Below are 20,650 nucleotides of genomic sequence, written 5' to 3' on the forward strand. Positions count from 1 at the left end.
TAGTGCAATCGAATTTTCATATTATAAACCTAAAATATGTTTCAAATTCCGTGAGAATCGTTGACATACAAACAGATAATTTAATATAAAAACATATAAACCGTATTTTCTCGTTTAAAAGTATAGGATTTCAGGGAGACACTACATACAAAATTACTTCAATTGGTTGGAATAAATTATTATTCTCCGTTTCCACTTCTTAGTATTTGGACTAACATATAAGAATCTTTTATATTTGTACAGCTCTTCATGCATCCAGTTGGAAATCGGATTCAATTGTGTCTAGTCAGAAAATTGTAAACAGAAAAACGAGGTATAGTGGCAGTTTGAGTAAGTGGTGACCGGTGTCATGGAAGCAGAGTGTTTTAGGATGTTGATGCATGATGGAGGGCGGTGGATGGTGGGTAGAGTTTGGAGGTGACGGTGACATAATGCATTTGACTTGTTTGCAGGTGAAGCAACGCCTGCCTGCATCCGTTTGTCATCATACACAGCACCACGACTGGACACAGCCGATATGGTGAGTCACTAGCTCTATGCATTTATCGCATTTTTATTAGTACATTATTTGGGCTCTCCTGTGAAATTTAAGTCTGTAGTTACAATTGAACAAAAGTTATATATGTGTATTCATCATGAACATCTTAATAGAGTCCTAAATAATATCCTTCATCTTGGATAAGCTGGATGTATGTAAATATGTTTTATGGTAGACATTTAAAAAGTCTTTCATCGTGGATATACTTCATTGTATTCTATTGTACATTATTGAACACTATCACATTTTATTATATTTGTACAAGCTTGGAGCTTATGTGTGCTTCACCTTCAGTAAAAGATCATTATAATTAAGCTAGCCTTTAAATGTACATTTTCAGTAGAAATTTACAATACTAATGATGTTCAAGTACAATGAACCAATTATACAAATTGTATAATAAGATTGTATTATAAGATCAATACAAAGCTAGTCTGGATCAGAGCTAATCATAAGTCATTTCTGACTCTGGTTTATCAATATCATTGAATCATTTCTCAATTGATTTCAAGTTATTGCCATTGAAAAAGGAATGATTTTATTCAGAAAATAGTAGGATATCCACTAATTTCTAAGAATCTATGAACTTTGAGTTGATTATAAACATTATGCTAATAGTGACTCCAGTGGAGGTAATTTATCAAACACTTATTAATCGTTCTAATATAAGAACTTGACGATCGGAATCGATTAACGTTTGCATGAAACGTTTAAAAAACGTTTTGCGATTAAGAAACTTGTAGGGAATGTGAACTACTTAAGAGCTGTCATTCGAAATGTATAATGAAATTGTATCATTCATAATGAAATAGTATTGACACTGAGCATTGAAACAAATTTTGAAGACGAAAAATTAAGTATGGCAAATTCCTCAACCACTATAGTACTGATAAAATACTGGCAATAAAAAATAGTGCTAGTGCTAATTTCTCATCCAATTACTTATTTAATTTTCATTGAATAGAAGATTATTAATGAATTCAATTCAAGCTGGGGACATTACTGTCAAGCAGTATTCCGATCCGCCCACAAATGACAACGGCCTAGAAATGGTGCATACATGTCATACATGACTTGTCCGTGTGATCTATCCTACCACCACCCCTCTACCCTACCGAAATGTTGAACTTGACAAGGATCGGAACGCTGCATGACAGATAGCTCAAACTTTACTCATTTTCTTGTCTGAAGCTCCAAATTTTCACTTCCTTCTCATTTCATTTCATTTCATTTATTCAACTCAAAACAAAACAGATACAAAAATAATCATGTACAATTTGTGATATATTATCCCTCTAGCTACAAGCTATTTGAGGGATTAAAAAAAATTAAATTTAATCAATAAATATCAACAGCTCTTATTGATTTCTTATTATTATTATTTTTCCACAATAGAGTCCAAGTAGAAATGTTCAGTCAACTTTTCATATCGATGTACACATAAATATCGATTTTCACTATTATTTATTTTCCATTTCAATTTGCATCACAGGAAGATATTAGACCACTCTATGTAACCATTTATTCATAGCAATCAATTAACCGAATAACTATTCATTCACTGCTCCTCTAGATCTAGAATGCATTGCATTTTTTTTCACAACGTCCTAACCTCCAAAGCAACCTTAAACTTTATTATTTATTAATAACTAAGTACAATGTTAAACTTATCCTCTATATACATTTTTCAACTGTACCAAATATTTTCATTAAAAAGAGACTGAGATATTTTTATTTTAAATTAAATATGTTCTTCTTCAACTTGCTTTTGTACTATTTCAATAAATTTTATAACCTAGACAGCTTCATTGATCCTTTCATAACCCTTTCTGGCTCGGAAACCACTTGTATATCGCTCACCATGTGAGAATGGCTACTTGACTCAGAAACCATTCACCTGAAATCTACCATGAACCACATCAAACCATAGTTTGAGTGCATCACATTCATTATTCAAGAATATTTATCATGAATTATAATTCCAAAAAAAGAAAATGAAGCTCTAGCAGAGATGGAAGTCATTCTCTATTATCTGAGATACCACAATGATTAATAGCTATAAACAATAGAAAATTTAATTGGCTCACACTGCCATTGATTCCAATATGAACTGAGTACGCTACTTTTATTAAAGTAGATCACATTAAATTAAATCATGTTTCGCTTGTCTAGAAAACCGAGATCAAATTATGATCTTATTCTGCTTTGCGTAATCTTATATGCTTGGTGAACCAAATAAAGTCATATTTTTCCAGTTTGATTTCTTATGCTTGAAGAAAACTATGAAGCGCGTTAAGCATTGAAGTCATTCTTAACAGTCACCAGTGATGATAATGCGCCTCTTGTTCTGAAAAGGTGCGAAATATTTCCGGCAGTAAATTTTGCAAGCGAAGTAAATGACACAGAAGTGGAGAGAAATAAGTGTCGGCACTTGGAACAGTGGAACCGCGTAGAATAAATTGGCTGGAGTTGGACTGGGTGGGTAAGGTATGGCTCACAACACGGGTGAAAAGGGTGAGGGAAGTAGGACACTTACAATGAATTGTTACGGTCCAGGCTGCTATTCTGCCGCTGTTTGTTCTATCCTGAAATACCTGAGGGACGTGGTGTCTGTCTTGTTCAACCATCTTCGATGCCAAACTTACCCGAACATCTGCATTATCGACCTGATCAACGTCAAAATATTGACGATGCTAACATACAACATCTCGAAGCTGTCGTTATTGGCAGTGGTGCTGATCGAATTTATGTTCCAGATTAAGCAGGTTGCGTTGCTGACTCATAACATTTGTATCACACAGTATTCCTTTTAATTCGGATGCAGCAAAAACGCTATTGGACCATGACACAGTCGTTTCCTGCTAGAAATATTTTTTTTGCACTAGGTATGGTAAACTTGAAGCCGTGAGAGAAATACGTTGAATATCACATGATTTTTAACCATACCGATTTAACAAAGTTTTCCTTATACTCTATTGCGAGATCAGAGAAGTAAAATAAAAGTTCATGTACGAATGGAGTGTCATTTCAACTGATTTTATTGTATGACTGAAGCTTCAAAATTATTTAGGATAAGAAGAATCGAATCACATTGAGACATATTCAGTTAAGTTTGTCTTTTATGGTATCACACAGAACTAGGTAATTGCCTAGGTCAATCATACTCTAAGTTGTTATCGACATAGCAAGAATTTTGATTGTATCACCTAACTTATCTGATTAGTACAGTAAGTCAAGTCTAGAAAGTACTAATAATGATTAGTTTTTTTACTTTACTTGCCCTATTACCATAGGTAAGGAAAGTATTGCTTTCCAAAAAAAAATAAAGGTACCCCAATTTGTAAATTTTAAAAATTGGTTTTTGTGTGTGTGTGTGTGTGTGTGTGTGTGTGTGTGTGTGTGTGTGTGTGTGTGGTGTGTGTGTGTGTGTGTATGTGTGTGTGTGTGTGTGTGTGTATGAGTGTATGAGTGTATGTGCGTCTGTGTACACGATATCTCATCTCCCAATTAAAGGAATGACTTGAAATTTGAAAGGTCCTTACAATATAAGGATTCGACACGAACAATTTTGATCAAATGCAATTCAAGGTGGCGGCTAAAATTGCGAAAATGTTGTCAAAAACAGGGTTTTACGCGATTTTCTCAAAAATGGTTCCAACGATTTTGATCAAATTTATACCTAAAATAGTCATTGATAAGCTATATCAACTGCCACTAGTCCTATATCTGTAAAAATTTCAGGAGCTCTGCCCCATCTATGCAAAGTTTGATTTTAGATTCCCCCTTATCAGGCTTCAGATGCAATTTAAACAAAAAAAATTGAACGGAGAAGATTGAGCATGAAAATATCTACAATTAATTTCCAGTAACATTTTCACCTAAAATTGAAAATAAGCACGAAATTTGAGAAAATGTTATTCTTTCAATTGCAAATCATAATGACCTTATGCTAATGTATCATTTATTAATGACGACAGAAGCCTCGATTTGAACAAATAGAAGCTTGGTGAGAAAATCAACTCAGGTGATAGATTGTTCCGCAGACGGGACGCTACTACAGTAAAAGAGGAGTTGTACATAACTGTGCGGTGGAGTGTAATTTGTAGGAAATACTAGTGCTGCCGTGTGTTTCTGTGGTGGATGTGCGCAAGAGGGGTGAATCTCTCCTTCAGATACTGCGGGCCCTTGCCCTCGACTACTAGGTGATATACAAGATATAATATGAAGTATTGTCTCCGGTCCTTCAGTTTCAGCCATTGCAGTCTCCTATAGAAAGGTGTGATATGGTCATCCCTTCTTGCATCATATATGAACCTAACTGCATAGTTCAATGCACGCTCCAATTCCATAATAAGCTCTCCAGTCATGTCATTGTAGACCATGCTGCCATAGTCCACAATGGGCAGGACAAGACTTCGAACAAGCGTGACATGAAGGTTGGTTGGAAGAAACTTCCTCAACCTCTTGAACTGATGCATTGTGGCAAAGATCCTCCTCGATAAGGTGTTGTTGTGATAGGTCCAATTAAGATTCTTATCTATGAAAACTCTCAGAACCTTGATACATTCCTCATACTGAAGTGCATGGCCATCTAGCATTACTTTGGACACTGCATTGAAGTCTAGTTGATTGTACAGTCTGCCATAAGCAACAATAATACTTTTGCATTTCTTGGCATTGAGACTCAAGCAATGCGTCTTTGCCCATACAATCAAAGATGCTATATTAACACTCATGGCAGCCACAGCATCATCAGCATGAGAATTGTGACCAGAAGGAAAGCGATTGTAGCAAACAAGATCATCAGCATAAATATGATAGGACAAATCACGAAAAATCAGAGAAAGGTTATTCACATAGGTAGAGAAAAGAAGAGGGCCAAGGATTGTGCCCTGTGGGACCCCAGCAACAACTGGCAGCCACCTGGACATTCTCTCCTCAGCCACTCTGACACACTGGTGCCTATCAGTTAGGTGGGACTTGAACCAGGAAACACAAGAAGATGATATACCACACTGAAAAAAGAGTTTGTGGAGTAAGATTGAATGACAGACATTATCGAAGGCTTTTGTAAAATCAAATGATACAAGAAGAGTGAAAGAACGATGATCCATTGAATTTCGAATGTCATCAGTGATTTTCAATAGTGCTGTAGTTGTGCTGTGAAAAGAGCGGTAACCAGACTGATTTTCATCAAAGAAGTTGAATGATTCTAGGTACAGTGATAACTGTTCATGCACTATTCTCTCCAGTGCCCTGGAAATACTACAAACTATGTTTATAGGTTAGAAGTCTTGTGGAGTAGTAGGATTATTATTTTTTGGAACTGAACATATCAATGATTGCTTCCAAAGAGAGGGGAAAACTCCCATTTGGAGAGAGAAATTGAATATATGTGTGATAGCAGGAATGATTATTGGTAGAATAATCTTATAAAATGAAATAGGTATATTATCAATACCTTTATTATTCTTCTTAGTTGAGAGAATAGCTGAGGAAACTGTCTCAGGAAGGACATATAAGAAGAAAAATTTTTCTTGCGGAAGTGTGTGACTAAATTGATTAATCATGATTGAGTTCAGTGAATGGTGAGCAAATGAAGAAGGCGGAGATGGAGTAGAAAAGAATTCATTAAGCTGTTCCAGAGGAACATTAACAGCAGTGGACTTGGACTTGGGTGGTATCATCTCGACTTTTCGAATGTTCCTCCACACTTCTGAAGTGGACTGCCTTCCCTCAAAAAGTTGACCATAGTAATCTATCCTAGCTCTACGACAGACAGACCTCAACCTGTTTCTTGAAGCTTTGTAACGCACAAAGTCTGCATTGCAACCAGTCCTGAGATGGGTACGCCTAGCTTTATCTCGATCTCTCTCGTCTCAGAAGTGATATTTCTCTGTTAAACCAGGGACATGGCCTGCGGTGAACCTTCACATCCTGTACTACCATGTTTGTCGAAGATTGAAAAAATTATTGAATTGAAGGCTTCTACCTTGTCATCAATATTATTCATATTCACAATATCATGCCACGACTTTTCAGCCAGACAGCGATCCAGATCAATGTTTTTCAGGTTCCTGCCCCTAATCTTTGGCGTGTATCTTACTCCATGCTCAAGACTATATATAACATAAATCAGATCATGACCCGACATACAGAATGGTATTTGTCCATCAGCCATAACAAAATCTGGATCACTCACAATAGTAAGATAGTAGACTAACACTCACAATAGTAAGAAATAAGTGATCAACTGAGAGCACTAAATAAGATGTTCATTTAATATTTTAGAGGTGTCGTGCATGAGGGGTCGCACTGGGTGGATTGGAATAATAATCCAGTATTGTCTCTTTTCTGTAGTATTGTCTCTTTACTGAGTAAAAAACATCGAACAGTAAACATCGATGTATCGCCCTACGTTTCTATGGATGATACTACGAAGACTATTATATTTTCCTTAGTGCGACTCAGATAGTGAGAATCAATTTCTTTTCTTATGTACATGTAAACGAAAGAGACAGAGAGCTTTTGGAAAGTAGTTAACAATAAAGAAATATTATTTATAAATATATTTATTGGCAGCAGTCAAACTGAGAGTTTATAAATTGTTCGTAGTTGTAGGTAATCAGACTTGACGTTTAGCAACGGAGATTGATATTTAAAAAAGAATCTACAAAAGAAAATCCAATATTCTAGAATATTGTTTAATAGAATATTGAATATTTGCTTAGTATGAAACAAATTAAGACGGTATTCTTTTGTCCAAATTTTTTAAAGAGAATAAAGTTGAACTAATAATATTATTTTTTTATTAAATGGATGATAAGAATGATCAAATAATTTTGAATGAATAAATACTCAAAAGACGTCAGAAACGCTAAATGAATAAATTTTTATTAGTATGAATATTAATACAGTGAAAATGGTATAATGTAAAGTATATAAGTAAAGTATATATTTTACAACTTGTTTTTTAAAAAATGATAAAACAGGGTGAAAGCAATTTGAATGAACCCACATCACTTCTGTTGAGAAGCTTACAGAGTATCAGTTTATTATTTTGATACAGATTGGAACTCAATTATTTCGGAACTGGTTTGATTCATTGGTATATATTTTTCATGAATCTCGAAATACTTGAAAGTACAAAATGAGCTTCTAAAGTGACTATAATCTTATCTGGAGCTATTGTTCCAATATTTTAACAGTTACTAAATGGAATTTCAGCAATTTTGGACTTGTGGTAATCAAAAGTAATAGTCTTTCAAATAGGCCTAATTGAAGTCAGGTTGTGACTAGAAAGATAAATCAACTCTAGTTCACAAGATTTGTCATCTTTATAGTTAAGTCACAAACCTCCCGGGATATCCTCGAAGATTCTGTCTTGAAATTTCATCCTCAGCTAATTTTAGGAATCATTGATACTCATATCGTATTTACTCAATACCCAATAGTTTCATTTAGGAAATTGAAATGAATTAAGTTTTTTTTATATGAATATCTGCACTTCTTACAACACGAGGACCTCTTTTCCAGAACTAGATTAATTAGTGTTAAACGCATGTTGAGGAAATCACTTGTAATAAGAAAAAACTCTTTCTTCCTAAGAAACGAAGAATCTAACCTCTTATTCAATTCTAAATAAGTATCTAACCTTGACACGGGCCACAGAAGCTATGTAAATTTTCAAGAATATAACAGTCTCACATGAAAATACAGAGAGCCTGATTGAAAAATTACTTTTAGTTGGGAATAACATCGATCAAATGACCGATGTCTAGGTAAAACCATCGATAAGTGAAAAACATCGAACAGTGAACATCAATGTTAAAAACATCGATGTTTGATGGTGAAACATCGATGTTTTTAGACATCGATGTATCGATACCCATCCCTACTCGTAATATAAATAACAATACAAATCGCAGTACCTTTTTTTGAATAGAAAAGGTTGTCGCTCGATAGGCAAATCGCTCGGTTTGCCAGTACCCTTTTTGAATAAAAAAGGGTGCTGAGATTTGTATTTCTATCTAATAATCCAGTAATACTCGCGCTTCGCGCTCGGCAGGGGACTTCGCCCCCTGCACCACAAGTTAGGTGGGATAGCTGGGAGGCGGGCTTCGCCTGCCCAATCACCTTTTATGACTGAATAGTGTTAGGTAGCAGCTTTGACTATAGAAAGAAGGTCTTTCTTTCTATAGTCAAAGGTAGCAGCCTCCACGCTTCGCGCTCCGGCTGGGAGGCAGGCTTCGCCCGCCCAATCGCCTTTCATGACGATATAGTGTTGGGTAGCAGCCTCCGCGCTTCGCGCTCCAGCTGGGAGGCTGGCTTCGCCCGCTGAATCACCTTCTATGATTGTATAGTCTTGGGTAGCAGCCTCCGTGCTTCGCGCTCAGGCTAGGAGGCGGGCTCCGCCCGCACAATTGCTTTTTACGACTGTACGAGAAAGGGCAGGTTAATTAGGTTAGGGGTGTTGGGGTAGGTTGGATAGGGTATGTCAGGTAGGGTAGGTTAGGTAGTGAAGATTAGGTTGAGTAGTCGTCCGCAATGACCCGGAATGGTTTGCTAAAAGCCGTAGAATAGGAGAAATCGCTTGGGGTCTTCACATTGTTGACAGAGCAACTTTTAGCTTTTTTTACAAAAAAAATTATTATTTTTGGTCGTAGAAACAAAACTCAAACTTCTATGGACTCAGTGAGTCGAGTAGATTATCATAATATTTCAAAAAATATATCTTGAAATTTACGATTAAAGTTTTTTTGATTTAGGGAAACAATAAGCAAACAGTACATGTTCCAACTATCGGCTGACGTAAAAATCACCAATGTGAAGCTAGCCTTTGGAACACTGCCAAAGATCTCTCACCCACACAGACACAAACACACACACACACACACACACACACACACACACACACACACACACACACACAGAAATTCAATAAAATTCAATTCAAGATGGCGGAAAAAATGGCGGATAATGACTAAAAAGCCATGTTTTTCACGTTTTTCTCGAAAACGGCTCCAACGATTTTCTTCAAATTTATACAATGGATAGCTATTTATAAGCCCTATCAACTGGCATGAGTTTCATTTCTGGGAAAATTTCAGGAGCTCCGTAATATTCTTGAGAAAAATGGCGGATAATGACTAAAAAGCCATGTTTTTCACGATTTTCTCGAAAACGGCTCCAACGATTTTCTTTAAATTTATACCATGGATAGCTATTCATAAGCCCTATCAACTGACATGAGTCTCATTTCTGGGAAAATTCCATGAGCTCCGTAATATTCTCGAGAAAAATGGCGGATAATGAAAAACTATGTTTTTCACGGTTTTCTCGAAAACGGCTTATACGATTTTCTTCAAATTTAAACCATGGATAGCTATCCATAAGCCCTATCAAATGACATGAGTTTTTTTTCTGGGAAAATTGCAGGAGCTCCGTAATATTCTCGAGAAAAATGGCGGATAATTACTAAAAAACCATGTTTTTCACGATTTTCTCAAAAATAACTTGACCGATTTTTTTCAAATTCATACCCTGTATTCATCAGCTCTATCAACTGGCATGAGTCTCCTTTCTGGGAAAACAATGGGGGGTCCACCCCATCCTTGGGAAATGGACTTAGTAACCTCCTTCTCGTGCATGAGGTAGGTAGGTAGCGCAGTTCATGAAAGAACACATATTCGAGATATTTCATCTGTAGAACAGCTGTTTTGACGACTTTTAAAAAATGACGACTACAAAAATCATCGAATTTCACAATTTTTCACACAAAGAAAAAGTACTTTGAAAACAATTATATATACACATATACAGAAGTCTGATCGTAGTTTCAAATATGAGCAAGGAAAGTTGTGTGAGTGTACCACACCAGATTTTTTGATTTAGGGAAACAATAAGCAAACAGTACATGCTCCAACTATCGGCTGACGTAAAAATCACCAATGTGAAGCTAGCCTTTGGAACACTGCCAAAGATCTCTCACCCACACAGACACAAACACACACACACACACCACACACACACACACACACACACACACACACACACACACACACACACACACACACACACACACACACACACAAAGTTTTCGATGAAAACTCACTTTCCTGGGTCGCCATTTGAATTTGGTTGGAATTTAGCTATGGCATTACACTTATCTTGACGTGCTGAACAAAAAAGCTTGTAATAAATTTTTTGTGGGGTACAAATTTGAATGTGTCCCAAATATTTGGGGGAGTACAGCGGTGCCGGAGGGCATAATCTGGAAGGTCTGGAGGCTTTCCTGTAGCCTCCAGTGTAGTATGCAACAGATTTGGTGTTCAGTTTTCACAGAGAACTCATAGTTTTGGCTAAGAATTTTTGGTATTTGGGAAAAATTCAAATTTTCGATGAAAACTCAATTATCCGGGTCGCCATTTGAATTTTATCGAAATCGAACTATGGATATAGGGTTATCTCCGGGAGCTAAACAAAGAGCTTCCATTTAATTTTCTGTGCGAGGCTTATTTAAATGTGTCGAAAAAATTTGGGGGTCTCTAGGGGTGCCAGGGGGGTAAAATTTCCGTGATTTGGAGGTTTTCCCATAGCCTCCAGTGTGTTCTCTAACTGATTTCGAGGTTGGTTCTCCGATACAATCAGCCGTATTGGCTGAGAATTTTTCGTGATTTTTTGTCTTTTGCAGCTTTAATATAATAAGATGTGACAGAGTATAGTAAAATTTTTGGTCTTATTGCTCCTATTTTTATAACATTCATGTATATGAATGTTTATAACATTCATATTGGATTTAACAATAGTGCATGGATAGACCTACTAACAGAGTTGATTCATATTGATTCAGATTGAAAATGGAATAGTGATATGATATAAAAAATATGTGTGGAAATCAGAAAAGTTCTTTCATCTCCAAAAATAATCATAATTTCTTTTCCCTACAACCGCTCGTAAAGTTCTTCTTTAGAGCTTGTTCACATGACAGCGATTTACGCTCGGTTGTCGCTCGATTGGCTAATCGCTCGGTTTGCCAGACTCGCACACATGACAGCGATTCATGAGCGATTCAAGCAGATCTTTTCAGAACTTCTGTAATCCGAGCACTCCATGTCCTAAATGCACTTTCTTTTCGCCACTTCATCGATAAACAATTCAGCGTCAAAGGATTCTAGGCCTACTTCCATATTACTATACTACTATGAATCACTTGAAACTAAACTGAACTAGATACTACTAGGAACTATGATCCTCCACGAACTTACTCAAACTGAATTAATTAAACTAAACTAGATACTTCTATGAACTATGATCTTCTACAAACTAACTTATACTGAACTAACTAGCAAACTAAACTGAAAATTATTGTAATAGAATGAAATTTTAATTGAACTGAAATTGTAATAGAAGTGATAAATTTAACCATATAAATAAAAATTCAAATCCAAGTACCCCTTTTCAATTTTCATTTATATTCAAAAGGGTAGTCCTAATGAAAATGAGACAATTTTATCTATAGTATTGCTTTACTCCAAATCTCGGTGCCATGAACCCACCTCATTAATGTCTAAAATTAGAATAATAACATATTACTACTACATTGAAATAGTATTGAATATGGAATTTTAAATCGAAAAATAATTTTCCCATCAACAAACATTGATGATAACATAAACGATTATCATATAAAAGAATCCTTGTTAGACTCACTCCTATTAGGCCAACGCCACAATCTCTCAAAGTCGCTGGCCAAGTTATTTGCCAAGCTGCTCGCTAAATACATTTTTTAAACGATTGGCATGATAGCCATCCTCCCTACCAAACATCCTCCTTATCAGGCAATCAAAAGTCAGAAACTCATGTGGAAGACTTATTTCTCATGAAAAATCGTAGGTGTCCAATGAGGTAGTACGGAATAGACACAGAGGTAGCACTGAATAGAAGCGAAATGGTTGGTTCAATAAGGTGACTCCTTCTCTCAGTCATAACTATCCATCGTACTTTCATTTTATAAAGTCACAAACGTAGTCGAGCTGACAAATTTTTGAAAAATAATATTTTCGAATATTCCATACTATCGTTAAAATTTAGATTCCACCTCAAAGGATCATCTAATATGTGGAAGGTATTTTCAAGAGTCGCCACAATATTGGTAGCGTTCAAAACTAAGTTTCCAAGATGGAGATTGACGTTAGGTGTTGAATTATTGGCGATTCCCTTGCTCCATCACGCTAGGACAGTTTTGAAGTTGACCTGCATTCCAGAATAGGATTTCCAAAGCATTTCTAAAAAGTTGATCTTTCTGAACGTGCAGCGCATTCCTCATGTAACCCCATTAAGCAGGGCTATAATTCATATCACATCATTGGTCTTCAAAATAACCAGAGATGAAATCGAATGAATAGAATATGTTTATAATACATTCATCCATCACAAATTTCAAAACATGGAATCATATTATACTCAATTAGTCATTCATACTAATCTCTCAAAATAGACCCATGATACTCTGCCAGGTATTTTATTGAAATCTCCGGTTGGATCGATATGAGGCCGGTTTTCAAGCTCGGGATTTTTAGCTAAGCTCTAGACTTTAAACAGCTGGAGTCAGAAAATTGGCTTTCCGAAACGGGGCGTAGTCATAGTTTTTATGATAATTTTTATTTTCTCATTTCTATAATAATTAAAAACGTTTTTCCTTGACGAAATGAAACATTCCTGAAGAATTAAAATAGCTGAAACTTCAAACTATTATTTCTTTATTTTATTTTGTGTTCAATTCTATAGTTTTCCGAAATTTAATTTAAATGTGGACTGCGACTACGCCCCATTTCGGAAAGCCAATTTTTTTACTCCAGCTGTTTATAGTCGGGAACTTATAAATCCCAAGCTCGGAAACCGGCCCTTAAAATATTCCACATATTTAAATATTTTATATACTCGAATATTGTCACATGATTTCTTCTCGTGGTAATTGATTCTACTTATATAGCATGAATGACAATTTTATTGAACGTCAGCGAGTTCTAATTTTGACTCAAGGCCGAAATCGCTGTCCGTCTGGTATGTTTGTATGTTCTACAACAACTTTTCAACTTTTTGATTAATCAGCTTCAAATTTTGAACACAAATTGTTCAAATTTTTTTACAGATCAAGTTCGTTGGACAGCAAAATTTACCGACTCCGTCCTTTTTCAGACAAAGAAGGATAAGACTACGATATAACCATGTATAATTATAGTTTCTCAAACTCAACAATCACGAGAGGAATAATTATTCAGAAGTCATATGGAATATTGTAAATTGATTACAATAGAACAGCTGATAGAATCAGCGGCATCTTTGAAAATAGTTTCATGCGAGATTTCATAAGTCAAGGAAATAATAAATCTTCATGAATGAACAACAGCTGATAGAAGGCGGCAATTTTCGTCTTTTTATTGCTTCAAAATGAGGCTACTCTCGGGCAATCATCACGGTGAAAAATGTGATGATGCAAAAATCATAATTATGTAACTACAAAAAGCTCGAGACACATGATTGACAAGGCAAATGATTAATCATTATGATTATAGAATTTATATTAGCTTTTAATTTTCTAATTCAGTGCTTTCTTGTAGAAATTAGAATAATAAATGAATAAATAATGCTTGAGGAAAAATTGTTTGTTTCTATTAGAATACTTATTTATTCCAAGTGAATATATTTTTATGCAGTTAAAATTATAACAATTAGGGGTCCGCGACTAGGTGCCACCCCGACTAGTTGTCCCCTTCTTAAACCGGTTTTTAGGGGACAAGTAGACGTGAGCCATACCCGTCTAGTTGTATCCTTTCTGAGGAGGTGACAACTAGTGGGGGGGTGTCAAGTTGTCGTTTACAGTCGGGATTGGTTGACACCTCCGGGCCAGTAGGTGTCAAGAAGTCGGGGGGACAACTTGACGGCAGTGGCATATTTTTACGAGGGTACAAGTAGTCGTCTACGGTCACGACAATCTATACCCTCGACTCCACTCCACAAGAAATCACCATTCCGGCTGGCTCTTCATTTGAAAGTTGAAAAATGAAGCCTATCTATCAAGTTCTATATGAAAATGCATTAAGATTCCTAATTTTGATATAATAAGATATTTTCAACATCATGTCTTTGTGAGTGAGCCTTTTCAACCATGGTGCAATCAAGAATAAGTATAGAAACAGACTGGATGTTGAAAGAGCCTCAAAATATTTGTCTAGCATTAGTTATTTGTAATCTTGAATAATCAATAAACTTTGAACCGGTTTCATTTTTATATGAAACATCTTTAATCGCTACTCTTCTTAATAATCATACTCATAAAATTTGTTTGAACAGTGTCTGTGAGTGTAGAAGACACAGACACAACTTGAAGATTCTCATTGGCCTTCTTATTGTCTGATTGCAATCTGAGTGCAAGTGTGTATTAATAATTATTTTATCCTCATATTGATTACCAGACTTCATGTAATACCTCAGTTGATAACCAGACTGATAGCTTCATCTGCCATATCATTTTTTGATGAATGAAAATTTGACTGTCCAAGTATTAGGCTCAATTTACTCGTAAACGGTGCGTCTGACGGGAAAATATAACTGAAAAAATGTGTTTTATTGTGTTCTACATCTGGTTCAGTCATCAAAAGGGCTTATTATTAATTTTTTTTCTGTTTCAACCAACTCGAAAAAAATTATCCTAAAAATAGCAAAGACGGCGAATATCTTCCGAACCGTGCGTTTGACGGGAAAATGTTACTGAACCAAAAGTGCTTGGAATTCAATTCTACATCATAACCAGTAATAAAAATTTCTTGATCCCTCCTCTCTATGCCGCGGGGGTGTAACTCGTGCCAACTGGTGCTCTGTAGGTGACAAGTAGTCGGGGTGACAACTTGACGCCAGCGTGCAAGGTGTCATGTAGACGTGAGCCATCCCCGTCTACTTGTCTCCTTTCTAAGGAGGTGTCAACTAGTCGAGGGGACACCCTGACGCGAGGGTGCGAGGTGTCAAGTTGTCGTTTACGGTCATGACTAGTTGGCACCATTGGTCCAGTAGGCGTTAAGTAGTCGGGGGGCAATGGCATATTTTTACGAGGGTACAAGTAGTCGCCTATTGCCAAAATGACCATGTGTCAAGTAGTCGGGGTGACAACTAGACGGCTACCCACAATTAGAGTATCGCCACAGTTGCAGCGCTTACTGTCTGGATGTAAAACTTTTTGAACAGTTGAAATTGCTTAATTTGGAGAGTGTTATTTGGAAGGTGCAATTCCTTCAGACACGCGGCAAGAGTTATCACAAAATTTCAAATTCATTGGATTTAATCATTCATCAGATTTAAATGTTGTATGAACGTTATGGCGGCAGATCAATTAGAAGTATCAGCTACTATATTGCTTTTGCGAATCATATCTAATAAATTCGTAGGTTATGTGCTCTAACCATGACGACTCGAGTCGCGCGGAAAGGAATTCTTGTATGTTCGACGATAAATTTTGATTGCTTACATCAATGAAAATCGAATTTAGATACAGATTGTTTGAACCGTAATACAGATCAAGTTCGTTGACCAAAAAAAGTTGTCTCACTCCTTCGCCTTTTTTCAGGAAATTAGGGGATAACATTGGAAGTGTATGAGAAGAATATCATCAGAAATCGCAAATGAGGTTTCAGCTGGATTATCAATCGCATGCAATAAATAACGCAATACAACTTTTATGAAATTTTCACAGCTTTTAATAGAACAGCTGACAGGATATCAGAGGCATTATGAGAGACTACCAGCGTCATAAAGCTTCACAGCGAAAAACTAAGTGGACTATCAGCTTGAGATAACAGTAAAAGTTGCGACATAAACGCCCTATACCATGGGATATCTACTTATGCTATTGTAATATGGGGAATATTGAGAGGTTTGAATTGTAGTTATTTTTTGTGCTCTTCTTTCAGGTTGTTGAACTGATCAAAATTGAACTAAATTTTTCCAATATGAACTCTAGTGAACCTTGTTTTTGATTGTTAAAGTATGTATTCATATACCAAGTAAGCAACTTAATTTTGCGTCGCCATAAAAGATTTGCTAACTTGCTTCTTATCCATCCATATTATTGCAGTCTTCTAGCATTCCCATAGTACTGTTTGGATTTCGTAATGAAATTAAAGCAACGTATTTAGAAATGTATTTGAACCGTGCGACCCCACGACGTTTTAACCTGAAATTAGGCCGGGCGCTCCACGTGTTTTCTTGAAAATTGGAAAATTTGAGTGGAAGAGCGAGCAGTTCTAATCGAGTCGTCACCGCGAGAAGATGTAGTCGCAGAACAAGTCTCGGTCTCTAATTTAGGCTTCGGCCTAATTAGATGAAAAATCTCCCTATTATTTTGTATAAATTAAAAAATATGTAGTCTGGAAAATAGTAGTTAAAATGTAAACGTGAGTGATTGTGAGTGCCGATTTGTTAAATGTTCGATTCCATGGTAAGTGCCAAAAATAATTATATTAAGCTCAAATAGATTGACCACATAAATTAAACGAGGCCCTAAATTTATTTTAGAGTGAGTTAGCAAATTCTTATCTAAATATCAATTTATGAATCGTCGCGATAAAGTCGTAATTTGAGAAATATTCTTTGAAATTAAATTTTTTTAATGTTGTAATTTTTAAACAAGTAATTGAATAAATAACCGGATTGGTTACAGTGAAGATTATAATTCGATGTAATAGAATTTCAAACTTGACTGATAATTCTATATTTTAATGCAACTAATAAATTAATGTCAGGGACACTTCAACCAAAATCTTTTATTTGACGTGCCTGGCTCGTGATAAGTTACTTAGTGGCTAAAACAGACGTGTTTTTGTGAAATAGTGAAGATCTTGGCATTTGCATGAACGAATCCATCCAAAGCTCCCAACCGTGGATTCAAATAGTTTGAACAGGTCAAAAGTTGAGAGGAGATTTTATGGATGAATGAATAAACTTAATTGCTTTTATTTTAACATTGTTTCCTAGATAATATTATACAAGAACATAATTTTAGTTACCGTATAACAAGCATTAAACCCTTGGTCAACGACCGTCAGGGTGAGGCTTGTCATGAGTAGACTCCATACAGAATTACACATTCTTGTTTTTCAAATACTTTTTCCTTAGTGTTCATTCAACAGTTCACAACGCACTATCCATTGAAATCTGAAATCAAGTAGTGTCTGCATTGCCATTATGACGACCCGTTTTGACATCATAAAATAATTCAGAAGAAACAAACCATCTTTAATGGAATTGTGAAACTGAAAGAACAGCTGTTAGCTTAGTCGAGATAGCACTCTAATGAAATCGAATCTTCTTTATGATAAGGAGCAGTCGTACTATCTATAAAGCGATGAGAAAACCATGAACAAATTTCAGAGGAAGAGATGACAATTTTTCCAAGAAATGCTCTCTCTGGCTTGTAATCTCGACCGATATGGGAACACATTGAGATAGGGTCTATTTTCAAATAATTTAAAAAGCATCATGCCAGTCTCTTTTGTAAATGTCAATTATTTGTAATTAATGTTTGATTGTTTGTGAACTCAGTGTTTAAGAGTTCTTAATTGTAAATTATTCCCATATATATATGGGAGGTAGGTAACAGATAAAAGCTGATATATGAGCAGGTAAGGACAAAGAATGAATATCTCGATCTGACCCCACTCGCTATATCCACTTAGATCTGTTCCAATATCCAGCTTAATTCAATTATTCCAACGATCGTATTCGATCGGTTCTTGATGATATAGAACGTATCAGACACAATAATTGACAGGCTTAAGAAATAATCGAACTCAGAAAGCGAATTAACAAAACTGAAATATATTACAATAAAATATGCAATCATACAGTGCAGGTTCAGAATTTGATTTACAGGTTGATAATAATTTGGCATTAACAGAATAGTTAAAAATTTTCTTGTGCTTGCATGATACCATGCGTGATTCAACAGAATTTTACGATTGATAAAATTGAACAATTTTGAAAAAATAGTGAAAAAATGAATTATAAAATATTTTTAAAAATGCTCGGGGTCGTGGTTCTGGCAGCGGAGGATAGCTAATCAACTACAAGTTCTTATAAATTCAATATGAATAAATTCTAGGCTCTTAAATGCTAAAGCGCTTGTCGGCGTGGCCAATAATTTAACGAAGAAAAAATTTATGTTTCTGCACTGAAATATTTTTCCGAAGCGTAGATTGGGGCCCCTTTTAAAACTTATAACTCACGTGAATTTCCTTGGCGGTCGTGGTTTTCTTCTTTAGATCAAAAATCGTTTGATCGGCGGCAATCCAGGCTTCGGTTTCAGCACGTGGGGAATTTTGATTTAATATCTCCTTCACCGAATTAATTAAGGGATAATTTACTTTAAGCTTTTAAATTTATCGATTGATGAAAACAGAAATTTACAAATAACAAATAGATTGGCCTAAAATATCGGCTCACAAATAGAACATTTAAAATCGAACAAGAAATTTTCACAAATAGGTCTTTGGTAACTATAAAAAGAGATCTGCACGGTGAGGATTTCAAAAGGGAAGTGCTGTCTTTTCTCTAAGCTTCTAGGCTAGACCTTGCTTCTCAGAATCTCGATGTAATAATTTGCATAAAAATTTGCCATTGGTAGAACGCTTGTGACGTAAACATGACGTCAGTGGCAAGCAGTAGAATACAATTCCTTTAATTACAATAATAATTTAATTTATGTAATTCTTAAAACTGCTTAATCTTATAGACATAGTTCCTCTCATACAATGTACATGTGCTAGTGTAACTGATAAGGCAGGGTTGTTGTCTGATAATAGATTAACATGTGTTGCTTTCAAACGATCACCTTCTTGGTGCTATTTCTATGCACTGTGATTGGCTTGGGCTTGCCAAAGAGATTTAATTACCATGTGGTTCAGTTGAATTAAATCATTAATAAATTAATATTCTTATACAATTTTTATTAGGTTTGAGATTGTTATAATTAATTTCTGTCGTTTTATCAATAATATAATTTCATGCTATGACCTATTTAGTTACAATAAGACCTGACATATAATATAATTTCTTAAATAATAAATAATTTCAACGATAACACATACATTTTATTTTTTTATTTGAAATTCTTGATCCTTTATGGATAGTTTTAATTTTTAGAGATGGTATTATATCTTACGTGAAGCCAGCGTGACATTTGACAATACTTTGAATCAGTCAGCTACGTTCGAACTGTTTTAAAAACATCTGATCGATAGTAAACAAAGTGTAACCTCAAAATCAATGAGCAATTCGTAAATAATTTGTGCTTTATTTGCAAAATAATTATAATTTTATTGAATAATTTTCCTAGAAAAATATTCAGTACAGAACGGTACTCTTATCAAATATACAGTTACTGATAAGTAAGCTTTATTGCTCGGTCGCTAACTATTCCTTTAGCAAATTCTTTCATTTTAAAAGGTAATCACAATTTTTCTCTCTTTTCATGAGATCTATTTGAAAGATTCATCACAATATATATATATATAATATATATATATATATATATATATATATATATATATATATATATATATATACTTAATACTGATAGAGAATTGCAAACAATCTGGACCATACACGAGCCTAGCGGAGTCGAAAGGATTGGAATAATTAATTATTGGAGATAATTAATTATTCTACAAGAACTTCAGCGAACGTCGTTTGAGTGAGTGTTAAGTTTAAATGAGCTCATTAGACTAAAGGCCTTTATCAGTGAATTGGGGAGTTATTTAAAAGCGCTATATAAATCTGGTTTAAGTTTGAAAATTTCGGAACGTGTCGAACACTATAATATATTTAATAAGAACTCTTTTTATGAATATATTTGATAAATATATATGAAGCTTATTTCCATGCATAGCACGAATTCATACCCTGAGATTTTAAATGATTATTTTATTGATTATTAATTATTGATTGAAGTATATTCTATTGAACCTATAGACTGAACAGGTTCCAATTTGTTAATCTGATTCGACCTGAAGTTTCACATATCAGTATTATATATATATGCATATGCATACATAGGCCAAA

At 35.1% G+C, this 20,650-nt stretch overlaps 1 protein-coding gene across 1 annotated transcript in view; it reads left to right on the forward strand.

The window, feature by feature from the left end:
• LOC111056408 (tolloid-like protein 2) overlaps window positions 1–20,650 on the forward strand; it is a 313,249-nt gene that overhangs the window by 95,435 nt on the left and 197,164 nt on the right. The window contains exon 2 of the mRNA XM_039434020.1: window positions 453–520. The gene's annotated coding sequence lies outside the window, so the exon portion shown is untranslated. The remainder of the gene's footprint in view (window positions 1–452; window positions 521–20,650) is intronic.

This window comes from Nilaparvata lugens, chromosome 1 (assembly GCF_014356525.2).
Source record: "Nilaparvata lugens isolate BPH chromosome 1, ASM1435652v1, whole genome shotgun sequence".
Classification (NCBI taxonomy): domain Eukaryota; kingdom Metazoa; phylum Arthropoda; class Insecta; order Hemiptera; family Delphacidae; genus Nilaparvata; species Nilaparvata lugens.